Source organism: Akebia trifoliata, chromosome 16, assembly GCF_017979445.1.
Source record: "Akebia trifoliata isolate Shusen 1 chromosome 16, ASM1797944v1, whole genome shotgun sequence".
Lineage (NCBI taxonomy): Eukaryota > Viridiplantae > Streptophyta > Magnoliopsida > Ranunculales > Lardizabalaceae > Akebia > Akebia trifoliata.
The window spans coordinates 7,174,655-7,191,476 of record NC_141390.1 but is presented as its reverse complement, the minus strand read 5'-3'; positions in this window follow the sequence as shown (position 1 = coordinate 7,191,476).

Sequence of the window (16,822 nt, the reverse complement as noted above, 5' to 3'; positions counted from 1 at the left end):
CTTCCTCTACCGCTTAACATTATTAATTAAGATTGGTGTCACGTCTTTGCCATGATAATAAGAGGATGATGATTACTATGGATGAAAACCTATATTAGTTAAATAATCAATGTATAAAAATTCCCTTCCATTACACTAAATGACACAAAATCATAATAAAATTAAACTAGCAATATATTTTATTTTTTATTTTTAAATAATCTTACAATCTTTACTATTATAATGAGAGAAGGAAGAGTTTAAGTGGGTCGATGAAAAAATTGGGAATTCCTATAATGCCCTCACCTTTACATTTAAACCTAATATAATCAAAGGTCATTTTGAAAAAAAAAAAAAATATCAAGAAAATTGCAATCCGTCAACCTTAAAATTATGTTGGTTAGTTTTTAAAATTATAAAAATATCTTTTTTATTATGACATCTTCAAAACCTTTCTGATAATAGAAAAGAAAAAACCTTTAAATTACAAAAAAAAAAAAAAACCTTCTGATAATACATGTGCATTTGCACATGCCACCTAGTTAATTACAAAGACAATTCTAATATTATATAAATACTATTTTTTGTAATTCATGTGCAAATGCGCATGCCAACCACATTATACCATAACAAATATATATATTCGTGTAAGCGTCATAGTACTTATCAGGGGTGCAACTTGGTTCGGTTTAGAGCAAAATCAAAATCGAATCAACCAAGATCGATTCTATTATATGGGAACCAGAATCGAACCGAATTGGTCTAGATTCAAACCAACCCAAACTGACCTGAATTTGGCTGGGTTCGGTTTGGTTTCATGGGTTGCTAAAAAACTTCTTCAATTAATTTAGAAAAAAAAAATAAAAAAATTTCTTAATGCATTTTAAAATGAAATTTTGAATGTAAACATTTAAATTTTAAATTAAATAACATCATAATTCTTCTCTAAACAGGATCACCTTGTATCTGATAATTAATAAGGATAAAGATAACATGACAAAAACATATTTTCTTTCACAATGCTCAAACATGGATTAGAATTGAGCTAATAAATTGTGCCCATGATATTAACTCAAGACTGAATCCACCACTTTAGCAGTGTTCATACATTTTTCTCAATCATTCATCAAACTAAAGAAAATATAAAGAATTTACTTTCTCTTTCTTCGATCACCCCTAATATTTCTTATGTCTTTCTTTGACGTAATAGATCTTGATGGCATGCCAAATTGTATAGGAGGAAGGGCTGGAACAGCAAAAGGAGCAACCGTTGTCGTTGGCACAAGTGTTGGAGGTGGAATTGAAGTTGGGGATGCAACAATATGTTCAGGAAGAGAGAGAGAGAGAGAGAGAGAGAGAGAGATGACCAACTGGCCACCGTAGTTGAGAGGTAGCCCATAGCCGGACGCCCTCACCTCAGCCTTGTAAGTTGCAAGAGACGAGAGAGAGAGAGAGAGAGAGAGAGAGAGAGAGAGAGAGAGAGAGAGAGAGTCAGTCAAAGACGCCTTATTCCTTAAGATTTTGAAAAAAAAAACTTATATTTTATTTTAAAATAACATATTGGTTCGGATATTTACCAAGTCTGAACTGAGAACCGAGTTGAACCCATCGGTTTTTCATTTTTTTGAACCTGAAACCGAACCGTTATCAGTTTAAACCGAACCAAATCAGCCTAAAATTCACGATTTAGTTCGGTTCTTGGTTTGAGCTGGATTAAGTTGCTCCTCTAGTACTTATATAAGAATAAATGACACAATCAAAGTTATTACAATTGTTGGGTGTCGAGCTTATGACTCGCAATATAAAACTATGAGAAAGGGCGATTAACCAAGAATTAAGAAAAATAAAATAAAAATATTAGAGACCAATTTTATTTTTTATTATATGGATAAGCCATCGAGAAAATATTTGTACTTAAACAAATGTCAAAGAAATATAAAATAAAAAGGAAGAACCTTCAAATGATTTTTATTGACTTAAAGAGAAATCGTAGGACATAATACCCACAGAGAACATTTAATGGATATTAGAAAAATGAAAGTTTCGAATGAATAAATTGATACAATTAAGGAAGAAGATTGCCCAAGTTAAAATTAATTGTTTACTACTACTTCGAAGTTAACACTTTCGTCGTCTCAATGGAAAAATATTATATATAAAGATAAAGAGATTGGAGAATACATTGTCTATAGAATCAACGTTGGATGATTAAAGTGAAGTGTACTTTTTGGAGTACTATGTGACAAACGTATACTAGTCAAATTAAAAGAAAAATCTTATAGGACAGTGGTAAGACTAGATATTATGTATGAAGCTAAATGTAGGATAGTTAAGAAGTATCTTGTTAATTAATTGAGCATAACTAAGATGGTAATGTTGAGATTGATGAGTGAGAATATTAAAAAGAATATAATTAGGATCGAACTTAATTGGGAAAATGTAGGTATAACTCTAAAGGTATGTTTGATTGCATGGAAAGTGACTTTCCATGGAATTTGAAATCCATGGAAAAGAAGGGTTGGAAAATCAAATTTCATTGTTTGATTTTACTTAGATAAAATCATGTGAAAAATATCTGAGGAAGATGAAGAAGAAGAAGAAGAAGAAAAAGGAGAGGAGGAGGAGGAGGAAGAGGAGAAAGAAGATGTGAGGAAAGGGAGAGGCTTGGGGTGGAGGGAGGAGGAGGAGGAGGAAGAAGAAGAAGAAGAGGGGGAGAGAGTGAGAGAAAGAGAGGGGTGACCAGTGATGGAGATGGCAATGGTGTGACGACAATGACGATGGACAGAGTGAATGTGATGATGGCTATGGAGCTGGTAGTGATGGAGAAGAAGAAGATATGGAGTTAGGGTTTTAATTTGGGTTGTAAAATATGTGTGGATTCCATTTTCCCACATAAAATCAAGGTTTTGTGAGTCTTTTAGGGGAGGGTGAAAAATCATTTTCCATGTAAAACTGAAATCAAACACATAAAAAATGTCATTTTCCATGAAAAACGATTTTCCACCCTTTTTTCCTTGTGCAATCAAACATATCCTAATAGATAATAATTAAGAGAAAGTCAATAGAGATGGTTTGGACATATTACAGATCCAATTAGAAGCATATTCAAGTTGAGCTCTTATAGGAGTGAGAAGAAGACCCAAAAGAACTTTAATGGAAACAATGAACACACACTCCATGCAAATAAAAAAAAGATTGACCATGTACAAGATGGAAGGGAGGAACAAGATTCATTTATACGAACTTAGTACTCCCAATAAAAAAATGGTTATGTACAAAATGGAATATAGGAACAAGATTCATTTAGCAAATCCCAAAATTTTGGGATAAGGCTTTGTTGTTGTGAACATGAGTTCATACATCTTATAAGTAGAATAATAGTTGTAAACTAATTAGATCATTCAACTTGACTTTTCTTGTTTCCATCAAGTTGAGTCAACCCAAGTATGCAAATCATCTCTCCTATGCCAAATATATATATATATATATATATATATATATATATATAGGGTATTTTGACAAAATCTTAACCAATATTTTAGACAGTTTTATCTTATATAGCTAAAAAGTTTCGAAATAGAATGATTTTTTGTGAGGATAATTTCTATAGTCAGTAGATCATCCTCATAAAAATCAACCAATTCTGAAACTTCTAACCCATGAAAAGTGGTTACAAATTAATAGTAAAAATTGACGATTCACGATTCTTCATCTTATAAACTAGGTTAGAAATTTCAAAATTTACTGATTTTTTGTGAGGATGATTTTCTTATCATGGAGATCATCCTCACAAAAAATCAGCCCATTCAAATTTTTTTAGCCCATATAAGACAAAATGTTTTGGCTAGAATGTTGTCTAAGATTTTGTCAAAAGAACACCTCCCATATATATATATAGAAATTTATTAAATATTTAAAAATAGTATTTATATTCTAAAAGCAAGAATTACATTTATTTTTTTTTTCTTTGAAAAAATATTAAATATAATTGCATAACTGGGTTGAATTTTTAATTAGATTCGGTACATTTCTGCGTTAACTTGACCAATTTTCCAAATTAACTCATTGAGTTGGTTCAAAATTTTAGGATCGAGTGAACTCAAGATTAAATCTGAATCGAGACATCACTCATTCTCATATTATCAAAACATAATCAATCAAATCATTGATTTCAAATAGATCCGTTGACTTTCAATGCCAACAATGATGTTATGGTTTTGACTTTTGATCCCAACTTACCAACACTAATCAGGTGATAGAATATTCATGATGATGGATTTGTAAGAGAATTTTACAAATGTTAAGGGCCCGTGTGGATACAGGAGCCAGAAGTATTTAGAACATAAGTACTTTTGTAAGTACTTTTTGAAGTATTGTCTAGAGTAGGTAGATAATTGTTGTGTGTTTGGATGCAGGTTCTGAAAAGTACTGTCAGAAGTACTTTTGATAGAGTTTTGTGTTTGAAAACTATTTTGGATTCTGTTAAAATGATCAAAATGCCCTTATAAGTATCAATTACTATTTTTAACATTATAACTCAATAAATTATTCTTCAAAAGAAATAAAAGTTATTGTTTTTATTCATAAAAACTAATCTAAACACTCAACAATTATAAATAAATAGAAGATATTGTGAGCAAATATATACAACCACTAAAAATATGAAAAAGCTTTCACCTCATCAATGGATAGTAAATTTGTGTGTAATTGTTCACATCAATCTTGCAATAAGAAAATTTCAACCATGGTTGGAATACTCATGGATAAATCATTGAGTGAGCAATTGGGGGAGATAGAAATCCAAATTCAAATGCTACACTAAAAAGTTACTACCACATCAATGGATTATAATAAAATATTATTTAATTGCATTTTTGAGGATATGCTTGTAATTTTCAAAATTTATGAGGGGCATACTTGTCCCAAATGCTACATCAAAAAGCTACCATCACATCAATGAATAGTAATATAGTATTATTGTAATTGCATTTTTGAGGGTATGTTTGTAATTTTTAAAATTTATGAGGGGTATACTTGTCCCAAATGTTACACCAAAAGGTTACCACCATATCAGTGGAAAGTAATATAATATTATTCCAATTGCCTTTTTGAAGGTACGTTTGTAATTTTCAAAATTTATGAGGGGCATGCTTGTCCCAATTCCGTCATTTTGATAATGTTTTGTGGCTCCGCGCAAGAGTAGTTTAGAGAAGTAGCACCATAGGTATTCTGTGAAAAAACACTAAAATGACTTCACAATAAAGTAATTCTTTCCAGGAGTTATTTATCCAAACGCCTTTAAAGTGCTTCTGACTCCTCGCAAAAGTCAGAAGTACTTAAAAAAGTCAATCCACATAGGCCCTAAGGTTCCAACTTCCATCTGTTATAAAAGGATTAGAAAACTGACTCTATATCAAGTGTATGAACACAGTCCTCAGTTTTTGTTGGAAATCATTTATCTTTTATTATAATTCATGATAGATATTCTTTATTTATATATAATAACTAAATGGTGGTAATGTGCAAAGACAATGTATCAAAAGTTTTTTGTAATTTAAAATATTTATTAAAGGATTTTTGAATATTACATAGTAAAAAAAAACATATTTTACTATCAAAAGTGACTTAAAAAGAACTGGACACGCGGTCCTTGCTATAAGGAACGGCTTCACGTTGTCCTTATTATAAGGAACTTGTTTGACTGATTCAACAAAGCGTCCTTCTCCCGCGTCTTTAAAGGGGCCAACAGGGTTGTCGACATGCTTTTTTCCCACCAGAATAGTATAGGTTGTTTTAATTAGATTGTGAGTCGCTCTCTAACTACCTTGTCTCTGTTATTTTTCAGGATGCCTGTAGTGTCTCGATTCTTCGATTGTAGCTGGTCTGAGTCTGCCTTAACCCTATTGACCTTTCAAAAAAAAAAAAAAAAAGATAGTCCACGATCCCTCAACTTGTATGTTGAGGATGATCGTGTGCTTATTTAAAAGGTTTTTTTTTCATGAGTACACCATTATCCCAATCGTTTAATTTAATGGCAAATTAAGAATGATTGGTTAGTGGAACAAATGAATACTTGGGAAAGGGGGGGGGGGGTTGCGAGGCCACACCCTCACTATCCTTGTGCGTGTGATCCGTGCCCCAGGCCTAGTCCTTCGACAAGACCATGGTCTATGGACTAGGCAAAGCCTAGATAAGAGCTCGGTTCCCTGTCTACAGGGGATACCTGGGTGGTTATAAAATCTCTCTCTCTCTCTCGAAGGAAGTGTGATAGAATAACTTGCAAATTTTTTACTCTCCTAATTCAGATTATTCTCTTCAACCTTATTCAATTTTAAGGATGAAGAGGAGAGGACTAAATGTGTTCTTCTCTTAGTTTTACTGCTCTTTTAGTCTTAGGTGGTCCCTTGCTAGCTATTTGTAATAATTTATAAGTCATTTGGATTTATCATATAAGTAAATTTTGTTTTGAATCAAGAATTATCATATTTTATAACTAGAGCTTTACGTTGTGTTCGCGTGGGGAAAGGGGTACCTATTGTCCATTGTTTGAAATTCGGATCAAACCAAGGTCCCACCAATTTGATAAATTTTTGTTCTAATCATCGGTTCGATTTTAAAAATATTGTTATTTTTTATTTTGATCTCTCTTATAATTAATCGGAGACCTGATGCGTGTGATGTGCAATGTTTCACATGCCCCGAGACTAGTCCTTAGACAAAACCATGGTCTATGAACTAGACAAAGTTCAGATACGGCTTAGCCTACTGTTTACAAAAATAATTGATTATCAAAAAAAAAAATACAACAGATGGTAAACTGATCGGATGAGAGCTGATTCTTAGATGTTCAATTTTGGATATTCATCGGGCTGAGTCCCCTGTTCATTGATTCATTAGTCATCTTAGGTGAGTCAAAAAATATCTTTATTTATTGATAATCTTAAAAATTTTTTTGAGAAATATTATCTTCCAAAAAAATACTATATATAACCAGTAACTCAAGCCAAGTTTCTAATCCAACTCAACATGTTTTCTTGTCGACCCACCAAGCAACATTGATAAGTAGATTAAAAACAAGTTTGAATAGTGAGTCAACTCATGGTTCATTGAGTTAAATTGGCTTGATGAGTTTTGAGTCGACTCACCGATTTTAAAACTTATTGTATACTACATAAATAATAATTCATTTAAAAAATATATATATTTAGCTAAGGAGCAACAGCTGTGATAGTTAAATAGTCTTTTATATATATATATATATATACACAAGAAGTGAATAGGGTTAGAGAGGGAAAGTAGATCAACATATATTTGGCACCATTCTTGCTCCTCCTAGTTGTATATATATCTTTCAAGAAGTCAAAACAGAGAACATAGATTTTTCTCACTCGTATCTCGATGACAAACATCTATGATTTTGAAACACATCCACATCAGTGATATCTCCAACATGACTCATATATATATATATATATATATATATAAAATCCTGATAATATGACTCGTCAAGTGGCATACTCAATCGACTCCTTGACGTGGATAAATTAGAGAATTGTAGATCTGTACGTCTCAAGATACATGGCTACCTTAGGATATGAAGGTAGGTTCTTTGTCAAATTTAATTTCTTCTAGAAAATAACACTTTTATCATGCTCAAAGGTGGCAAATTTTGTTTAAGAACAACTTTTCCATCCACCTTTTCAGGCTAAATTAAAGATATTCTTCTCACTTGTATCTTGATGAAAAATATATATGATTCTGACACACATCCTTATCAGTGCTATGTCTTGCAATGTTACTCCAACATGACTCATATATATATGGAAATGTTCAGCACCCTAAGTTTTACCACACACTTTAACAAATGTTTTTGTCCTACATGGGTTAGATGTTTTGGAATGGGCTGATTTTTGGTGAGGATGATCTCTATGATTAGAAGATCATCCTCACCAAAAATCAGCCCATTCCAAAACTTCTAGCCCCATGTTTACACGTTGAAAAATCGTGGACCGTCCATTTTTTGTAAACCATTTTTGATGGGTTAGAAGTTTTGGAATGAGCTGATTTTTGGTGAGGATGATCTCCTCATCATAGAGATCATCCTCACCAAAAATCAGCCCATTCCAAAACTTCTAACCCATGTAAGACAAAACACGTTTGTTAAAGTGTGTGGTAAAGCTTAGGGTGCTGAACGTTTCCCATATATATATATATATAGGGTCCCTATCCGTGGCCAACAGTTTGGCAAACATTTTGGCAAACACTTTTTCAAAACATAGAGGTCTTGGAATGGGCTGATATTTGGTGAGGATGATCTCTACGGTGAGGAGATCATCCTCACCAAAAATTAGCTCATTCCAAAACTTCTAGCCCCATTTTACAAGTTGAAAAATCGTGAACCGTCCATTTTTTGTAAACCATTTTTGATGAGATTAGAAGTTTTGGAATGAGCTGATTTTTGGTGATGATGATCTCCTCACCATAGAGATCATCCTCACCAAAAATCAGCCCATTCCAAGACCTCTAACTCATGTTTTGAAAAATGTGTTTGCCAAAATGTTTTGCCAAACTGTTGGCCATTGAACGCTACTCATATATATATATATAATATATATATATAGGGTCCCTTTCAGCAACAAACATTTTGACAAACATTTTGGCAAAACATTTTTCAAAACATGGGTTAGAAGTTTTGGAATGGGCTGATTTTTGGTGAGGATGATCTCTACGGTGAGGAGATCATCCTCACCAAAAATCAGCCCATTCCAAAACTTCTAGCCCCATGTTTACAAGTTGAAAAATCGTGAACCGTCCATTTTTTGTAAGTCATTTTGATGGGTTAGAAGTTTTGGAATGGGCTGATTTTTGGTGAGGATGATCTCTATGATTAGAAGATCATCCTCCCCAAAAATCAGCCCATTCCAAAATGTTTAGCCCCATGTTTACACGTTGAAAAATCGTGGACCGTCCATTTTTTGTAAACCATTTTTGATGGGTTAGAAGTTTTGGAATGAGCTGATTTTTGGTGAGGATGATCTCCTCATCATAGAGATCATCCTCACCAAAAATCAGCCCATTCCAAAACTTCTAACCCATGTAAGACAAAACACGTTTGTTAAAGTGTGTGGTAAAGCTTAGGGTGCTGAACGGGACCCTATATATATATATATATATAGGGTCCCTATCCGTGGCCAACAGTTTGGCAAACATTTTGGCAAACACTTTTTCAAAACATAGAGGTCTTGGAATGGGCTGATATTTGGTGAGGATGATCTCTACGGTGAGGAGATCATCCTCACCAAAAATTAGCTCATTCCAAAACTTCTAGCCCCATTTTACAAGTTGAAAAATCGTGAACCGTCCATTTTTTGTAAACCATTTTTGATGAGATTAGAAGTTTTGGAATGAGCTGATTTTTGGTGATGATGATCTCCTCACCATAGAGATCATCCTCACCAAAAATCAGCCCATTCCAAGACCTCTAACTCATGTTTTGAAAAATGTGTTTGCCAAAATGTTTTGCCAAACTGTTGGCCATTGAACGCTACTCATATATATATATATAATATATATAGGGTCCCTTTCAGCAACAAACATTTTGACAAACATTTTGGCAAAACATTTTTCAAAACATGGGTTAGAGGTTTTGGAATGGGCTGATTTTGGTGAGGATGATCTCTACGGTGAGGAGATCATCCTCACCAAAAATCAGCCCATTCCAAAACTTCTAGCCCCATGTTTACAAGTTGAAAAATCGTGAACCGTCCATTTTTTGTAAGTCATTTTGATGGGTTAGAAGTTTTGGAATGGGCTGATTTTTGATGATGATGATCCCCTCACCGTAGAGATCATCCTCATCAAAAATCAGCCCATTCCAAAACCTCTAACCCATATTTTGAAAAATGTTTTGCCAAAATGTTTGTCAAAATGTTTGTTGCTGAACATTTCCCTATATATATATATATAATATGGGAAATGTTCAGCACCCTAAGTTTTACCACACACTTTAACAAACGTTTTTTGTCCTACATGGGTTAGAAGTTTTGGAATGAGCTGATTTTTGGTGAGAATGATCTCTATGATTAGAAGATCATCCTCCCCAAAAATCAGTCCATTCCAAAATGTTTAGCCTCATGTTTACACGTTGAAAAATCGTGGACCGTCCATTTTTTGTAAATCAATTTTGATGGGGTTAGAAGTTTTGGAATGAGCTGATTTTTGGTGAGGATGATCTCCTCACCATAGAGATCATCCTCACCAAAAATCAGCTCATTCCGAAACTTCTAACCATGTAAGACAAAACGCGGTTGTTAAAGTGTGTGTAAAACTAAGGGTGGCGAACGGGACCCATATAATATAGGGTAGCGTTCAAGGGCAAACTTTTTAGCAAACTTTTTGGCAAAACATTTTTCAAAACATGAGTTAGAGGTTTTGGAATGGGTTAATTTTTGGTGAGGATGATCTCTACGGTGAGGAGATCATCATCACCCAAAATCAGCCAATTCCAAAACTTCTAACCCCATCAAAAACAGTTTACAAAAAATGGACGGTCCACGATTTTTCAGCTTGTAAACATGGGTTAGAAGTTTTGGAATGGGCTGATTTTTGGTGAGGATGATCTCCTCACCGTAGAGATCATCCCCACAAAAACCAGCCCATTCCAAAACCTCTAACTCATGTTTTGAAAAATGTTTTGCCAAAAAGTTTGCTAAAAAGTTTGCCATTGAACGCCCCCATATATATATATATATATAAATCTTGATAATATGACTCGTCAAGTGACTTACTCAATCGACTCTTTGACGCGAATAAGTTCAAGAATCGTAGATCTGTATGTCTCAAGATACATTACTCCTTTGAGATACAATTTTATATGGGGAATGTAATCGTGTATCCTGAGATGTACGAATCTACGATTCCTGAACTTATCATGTCGGGGAGTCGATTGAGTATATCATCTGACGAGTCATATTAGCATGACTCATAAAAAAAGAGGAGGATAAAAAAGAGAGTTACTATTGGCATTGGAACTTATACTTATTACACTCCAATTAAAAATAAAGAAAATAAGTAAAAGTTAGAGTACTAATAGAAAAAGCTCTCTAATTTTATTTTTTATTTTTTTGTACTAAATTTCTATTTTTAAGGTTTAAGATTTTTCATGAATCTAATCATAATTATAAAAAATTATTGAAATTATTTGAACGAGTGTTATAATGTTTTACGTGCATGTTTTGATATTTAATTGGGGGTGGGGTGTAATAAATAATTTAAGAATTTGGAGTGTAATAAGTAAAAGTTAGGGTAAAAAGAAGAAGTAGAATCTCTCTCTCTCTCTCCTCTCTCTCTCTCTGTGTCTATCTTTAAATCCCCACTAAATGCGTTTGTGGCGGACATGCGTCGGAATCTCGGGAAGAATATGATACTAATTCTATTTTAACACGTTTGACCAAAATACCCATCATTTTATTAATTGTTGACTAGATTGCCATTACCCACCATTTACTATAAATTATAATTTATTAATTTATAAAATAAAGTAAACTTATTAATTAATTCTAATTTAATCGTTAAAATATGATTAATGATGCGGACATCACTTTGTTATGGACATTTTTTTCTTGTTATGGACATTTTTTTCTTGAATCTAATAAATTTCATCTCTTAATTAAAGAGTCATGCTGGAGTGACCTCAAGATTGGATCTCATATAGTACATCCTCACGAGAAAGTGGATAAGAACCGTAGATACTTTTTCACTCTTATCTCGAGGAAAGTTTTTATTGGTTTCCATACACTTTCACGTCAGAGAGGAGGATGCGAGGTCCAATCTTGTTGAGGTCACTTCAACATAATTCTTAATTATATAACGACCAATTAAATGGTAGTAATACTTCCTCTACCGCTTAACATTATTAATTAAAATTGGTGTCACGTCTTTGCCATGATAATAAGAGGATGATGATTACTATCGACGAAAACCTATATTAGTTAAATATTCAATTTATAAAAATTCTCTTCCATTACACTAAATGACAAAAAAATCATAATAAAATTAAACTACCAATTTATTTTATTTTTTAAAAATAATCTTACAAATCTTTACTATTATAATGAGAGAAGGAAGAGTTTAAGTGGTTCGACGGCAAAATCGAGAATTCCTATAATGCCCTCACCTTTACATTTAAATCTAATATAATTAAGGTCATTTTGACAAAAAAAAAAAAAAAAAAGTCAAGAAAATTGCAATCCGTCAACCTTATAATTATGTTGGTTAGTTTTCAAAATTATAAAAATATCTTTTTTTTTTATGATATCTTCAAGCATCCTTTAACTAGTATTTTAAATTAAAAAAAAAAAAAAAAAAAAACCTTTCTAATGATACATGTGCATTTGCACACGCTTTAACAAACGCGTTTTGTCTTACATGGGTTAGAAGTTTCGGAATGAGCTGATTTTTGGTGAGGATGATCTCTATGGTGAGGAGATCATCCTCACCAAAAATCAGCTCATTCCAAAACTTCTAACCCCATAAAAATTGATTTACAAAAAATGGACGGTCCACGATTTTTCAACGTGTAAACATGGGGCTAAACATTTCGGAATGGGCTGATTTTTGGGGAGGATGATCTTCTAATCATAGAGATCATCCTCACCAAAAATCAGCTCATTCCAAAACTTCTAACCCATGTAGGACAAAAAACGTTTGTTAAAGTGTGTGGTAAAACTTGGGGTGCTGAACATTTCCCATATATATATATATATATATATATAGGGTCCCGTTCGGCACCCTAAGTTTTACCACACACTTTAACAATGCGTTTTGTCTTACATGGGTTAGAAGTTTCGGAATGAGCTGATTTTTGGTGAGGATGATCTCTATGGTGAGGAGATCATCCTCACCAAAAATCAGTTCATTCCAAAACTTCTAACCCCATCAAAATTGATTTATAAAAAATGGACGGTCCACGATTTTTCAGCGTGTAAACATGGGGCTAAACATTTCGGAATGGGCTGATTTTTGGGGAAGATGATCTTCTAATCATAGAGATCATCCTCACCAAATATCAGCCCATTCCAAAACTTCTAACCCATGTAGGACAAAAAACGTTTGTTAAAGTGTGTGGTAAAACTTGGGGTGCTGAACATTTCCCATATTATATATATATATATATATATAGGGTCCCGTTCGGCACCCTAAGTTTTACCACACACTTTAACAAATGCGTTTTGTCTTACATGGGTTAGAAGTTTCGGAATGAGCTGATTTTTGGTGAGGATGATCTCTATGGTGAGGAGATCATCCTCACCAAAAATCAGTTCATTCCAAAACTTCTAACCCCATCAAAATTGATTTATAAAAAATGGACGGTCCACGATTTTTCAGCGTGTAAACATGGGGCTAAACATTTCGGAATGGGCTGATTTTTGGGGAAGATGATCTTCTAATCATAGAGATCATCCTCACCAAATATCAGCCCATTCCAAAACTTCTAACCCATGTAGGACAAAAAACGTTTGTTAAAGTGTGTGGTAAAACTTAGGGTGCTGAACATTTCCCATATATATATGGGAAATGTTCAGCAACAAACATTTTGACAAACATTTTGGCAAAACTTTTTGAAAATATGGGTTACAGGTTTTGGAATGGGCTGATTTTTGGTGAGGATGATCTCTACAGGGAATAGATCATCATCACCAAAAATCAGCCCATTCCAAAACTTCTAACCTATCAAAAATGGTTTACAAAAAATGGACGGTCCACGATTTTTCAACCTGTTAACATGGGGCTAGAAGTTTTGGAATGGGCTGATTTTTGATGAGGATGATCTCCTCACCGTAGAGATCATCCTCACCAAAAATCAGCCGATTCCAAAACCTCTAACCCATGTTTTGAAAAATGTTTTGCCAAAATGTTTGTTGCTGAAAGGGACCCTATATATATATATGGGTCCCGTTCGCCACCCTTAGTTTTACCACACACTTTAACAAACGCGTTTTGTCCTACATGGGTTAGAAGTTTTGGAATGAGTTGATTTTTGGTGAGGATGATCTCTATGATTAGAAGATCATCCTCCCCAAAAATCAGCTCATTCCGAAATATTTAGCCCCATGTTTACACGTTGAAAAATTGTGGACCGTCTATTTTTTGTAAATCAATTTTGATGGGGTTAGAAGTTTTGGAATGAGCTGATTTTTGGTGAGGATGATCTCTATGGTGAGGAGATCATCCTCACCAAAAATCAGTTCATTCCAAAACTTCTAACCCCATCAAAATTGATTTATAAAAAATGGACGGTCCACGATTTTTCAGCGTGTAAACATGGGGCTAAACATTTCGGAATGGGCTGATTTTTGGGGAAGATGATCTTCTAATCATAGAGATCATCCTCACCAAATATCAGCCCATTCCAAAACTTCTAACCCATGTAGGACAAAAAACGTTTGTTAAAGTGTGTGGTAAAACTTAGGGTGCTGAACATTTCCCATATATATATGGGAAATGTTCAGCAACAAACATTTTGACAAACATTTTGGCAAAACTTTTTGAAAATATGGGTTACAGGTTTTGGAATGGGCTGATTTTTGGTGAGGATGATCTCTACAGGGAATAGATCATCATCACCAAAAATCAGCCCATTCCAAAACTTCTAACCTATCAAAAATGGTTTACAAAAAATGGACGGTCCACGATTTTTCAACCTGTTAACATGGGGCTAGAAGTTTTGGAATGGGCTGATTTTTGATGAGGATGATCTCCTCACCGTAGAGATCATCCTCACCAAAAATCAGCCGATTCCAAAACCTCTAACCCATGTTTTGAAAAATTTTGCCAAAATGTTTGTTGCTGAAAGGGACCCTATATATATATATGGGTCCCGTTCGCCACCCTTAGTTTTACCACACACTTTAACAAACGCGTTTTGTCCTACATGGGTTAGAAGTTTTGGAATGAGTTGATTTTTGGTGAGGATGATCTCTATGATTAGAAGATCATCCTCCCCAAAAATCAGCTCATTCCGAAATATTTAGCCCCATGTTTACACGTTGAAAAATTGTGGACCGTCTATTTTTTGTAAATCAATTTTGATGGGGTTAGAAGTTTTGGAATGAGCTGATTTTTGGTGAGGATGATCTCCTCACCATAGAGATCATCCTCACCAAAAATCAGCTCATTCCGAAACTTCTAACCCATGTAAGACAAAACGCGTTTGTTAAAGTGTGTGGTAAAACTAAGGGTGGCGAACGGGACCCATATATATATATGGGTCCCTTTCAGCAACAAACATTTTGACAAACATTTTGGCAAAACATTTTTCAAAACATGGGTTAGAGGTTTTGGAATCGGCTGATTTTTGGTGAGGATGATCTCTACGGTGAGGAGATCATCATCACCAAAAATCAGCAAATTCCAAAACTTCTAGCCCCATGTTTACAAGTTGAAAAATCGTGGACCGTCCATTTTTTGTAAACCATTTTTGATGGGGTTAGAAGTTTTAGAATGGGCTGATTTTTGGTGATGATGATCTCCTTACCGTAGAGATCTTCCTCACCAAAAATCAGCCCATTCCAAAGCCTCTAACCCATATTTTGAAAAATGTTTTGCCAAAATGTTTGTTGCTGAACATTTCCCTATATATATATTATATATATATATATATGGGTCCCTTTCAGCAACAAACATTTTGACAAACATTTTGGCAAAACATTTTTCAAAACATGGGTTAGAGGCTTGGAATGGGCTGATTTTTGGTGATGATGATCTATTCCCTGTAGAGATCATCCTCACCAAAAATCAGCTCATTCCAAAACCTGTAACCCATATTTTCAAAAATGTTTTGCCAAAATGTTTGTCAAAATGTTTGTTGCTGAACATTTCCCTATATATATATATATTATATATATATATATATATAATATATATATATATATATATATATATATATATCTATATCGATGGAAGCATGACAGAATAACTTTCAAATTTTTTACTCCACCAATTCAGATTATTCTCTTCAACCTTATTCAATTTAAGGATGAAGAGGAGAGGACTAAATGTGTTCATCTCTTAGTTTTACAGATATTTTACATTTTTAGTCTTAGGTGGTCCCTTGCAAGCTATTTGTAATAATTAATAAGTCATTTGGATTTATCATATTAGTAAATTTTGTTTTGTATCACGAGTTTAACTTTCCTCAAGTGATTTTTGTTAAAATGAAGAGTAATTTTGTGTGAGTAGCAGTTATTTGGAAAACGTTGAGTCTGCCTACTTAGATAAAAATCAAGTAATGAAATAAGCAGCGAATTCGTCACTTTGAAAAGAACCAAGAAGGGAATTTATAGCTTGGAAACAAATCGAGCAACAAAATTGATGATTTTCAAAGTTGCGAGTTCGATGTTTGGAAAAGAAAAAGTAGCCAATTTACTACTTCGAAACAAACCAAGCATCAAATTCATCACTTTGCAACAGATCAAGCAATGAGTTCATCACTTTGCAACAAATTCATCTATTTTGAAAATCATCTAATTTGTCTCTGTTAGACTGCACGGGTTGTGAATGTTCCCTTTTTGAGACTTAGTGTTCACTTTTATCTTCAAAAATATTGTTATCCATAGAAAATTTTGCCAATTGTCTCAAGATACGCAAAATAAGATGACAAATGATTTTATTGATTTGGTAAGACATATCTTAATACACTTGCTCAACGTAGAATTCACCTTTGATTAATTATCAATTATTTGAAAATGATGTATGAATTTCTTCTCTCTGGACTTCGCGCTTGATTGACTAAGAACATGATATTAATTCTGAAGAGAAACTTGGATGTTTGATCTTATTTATA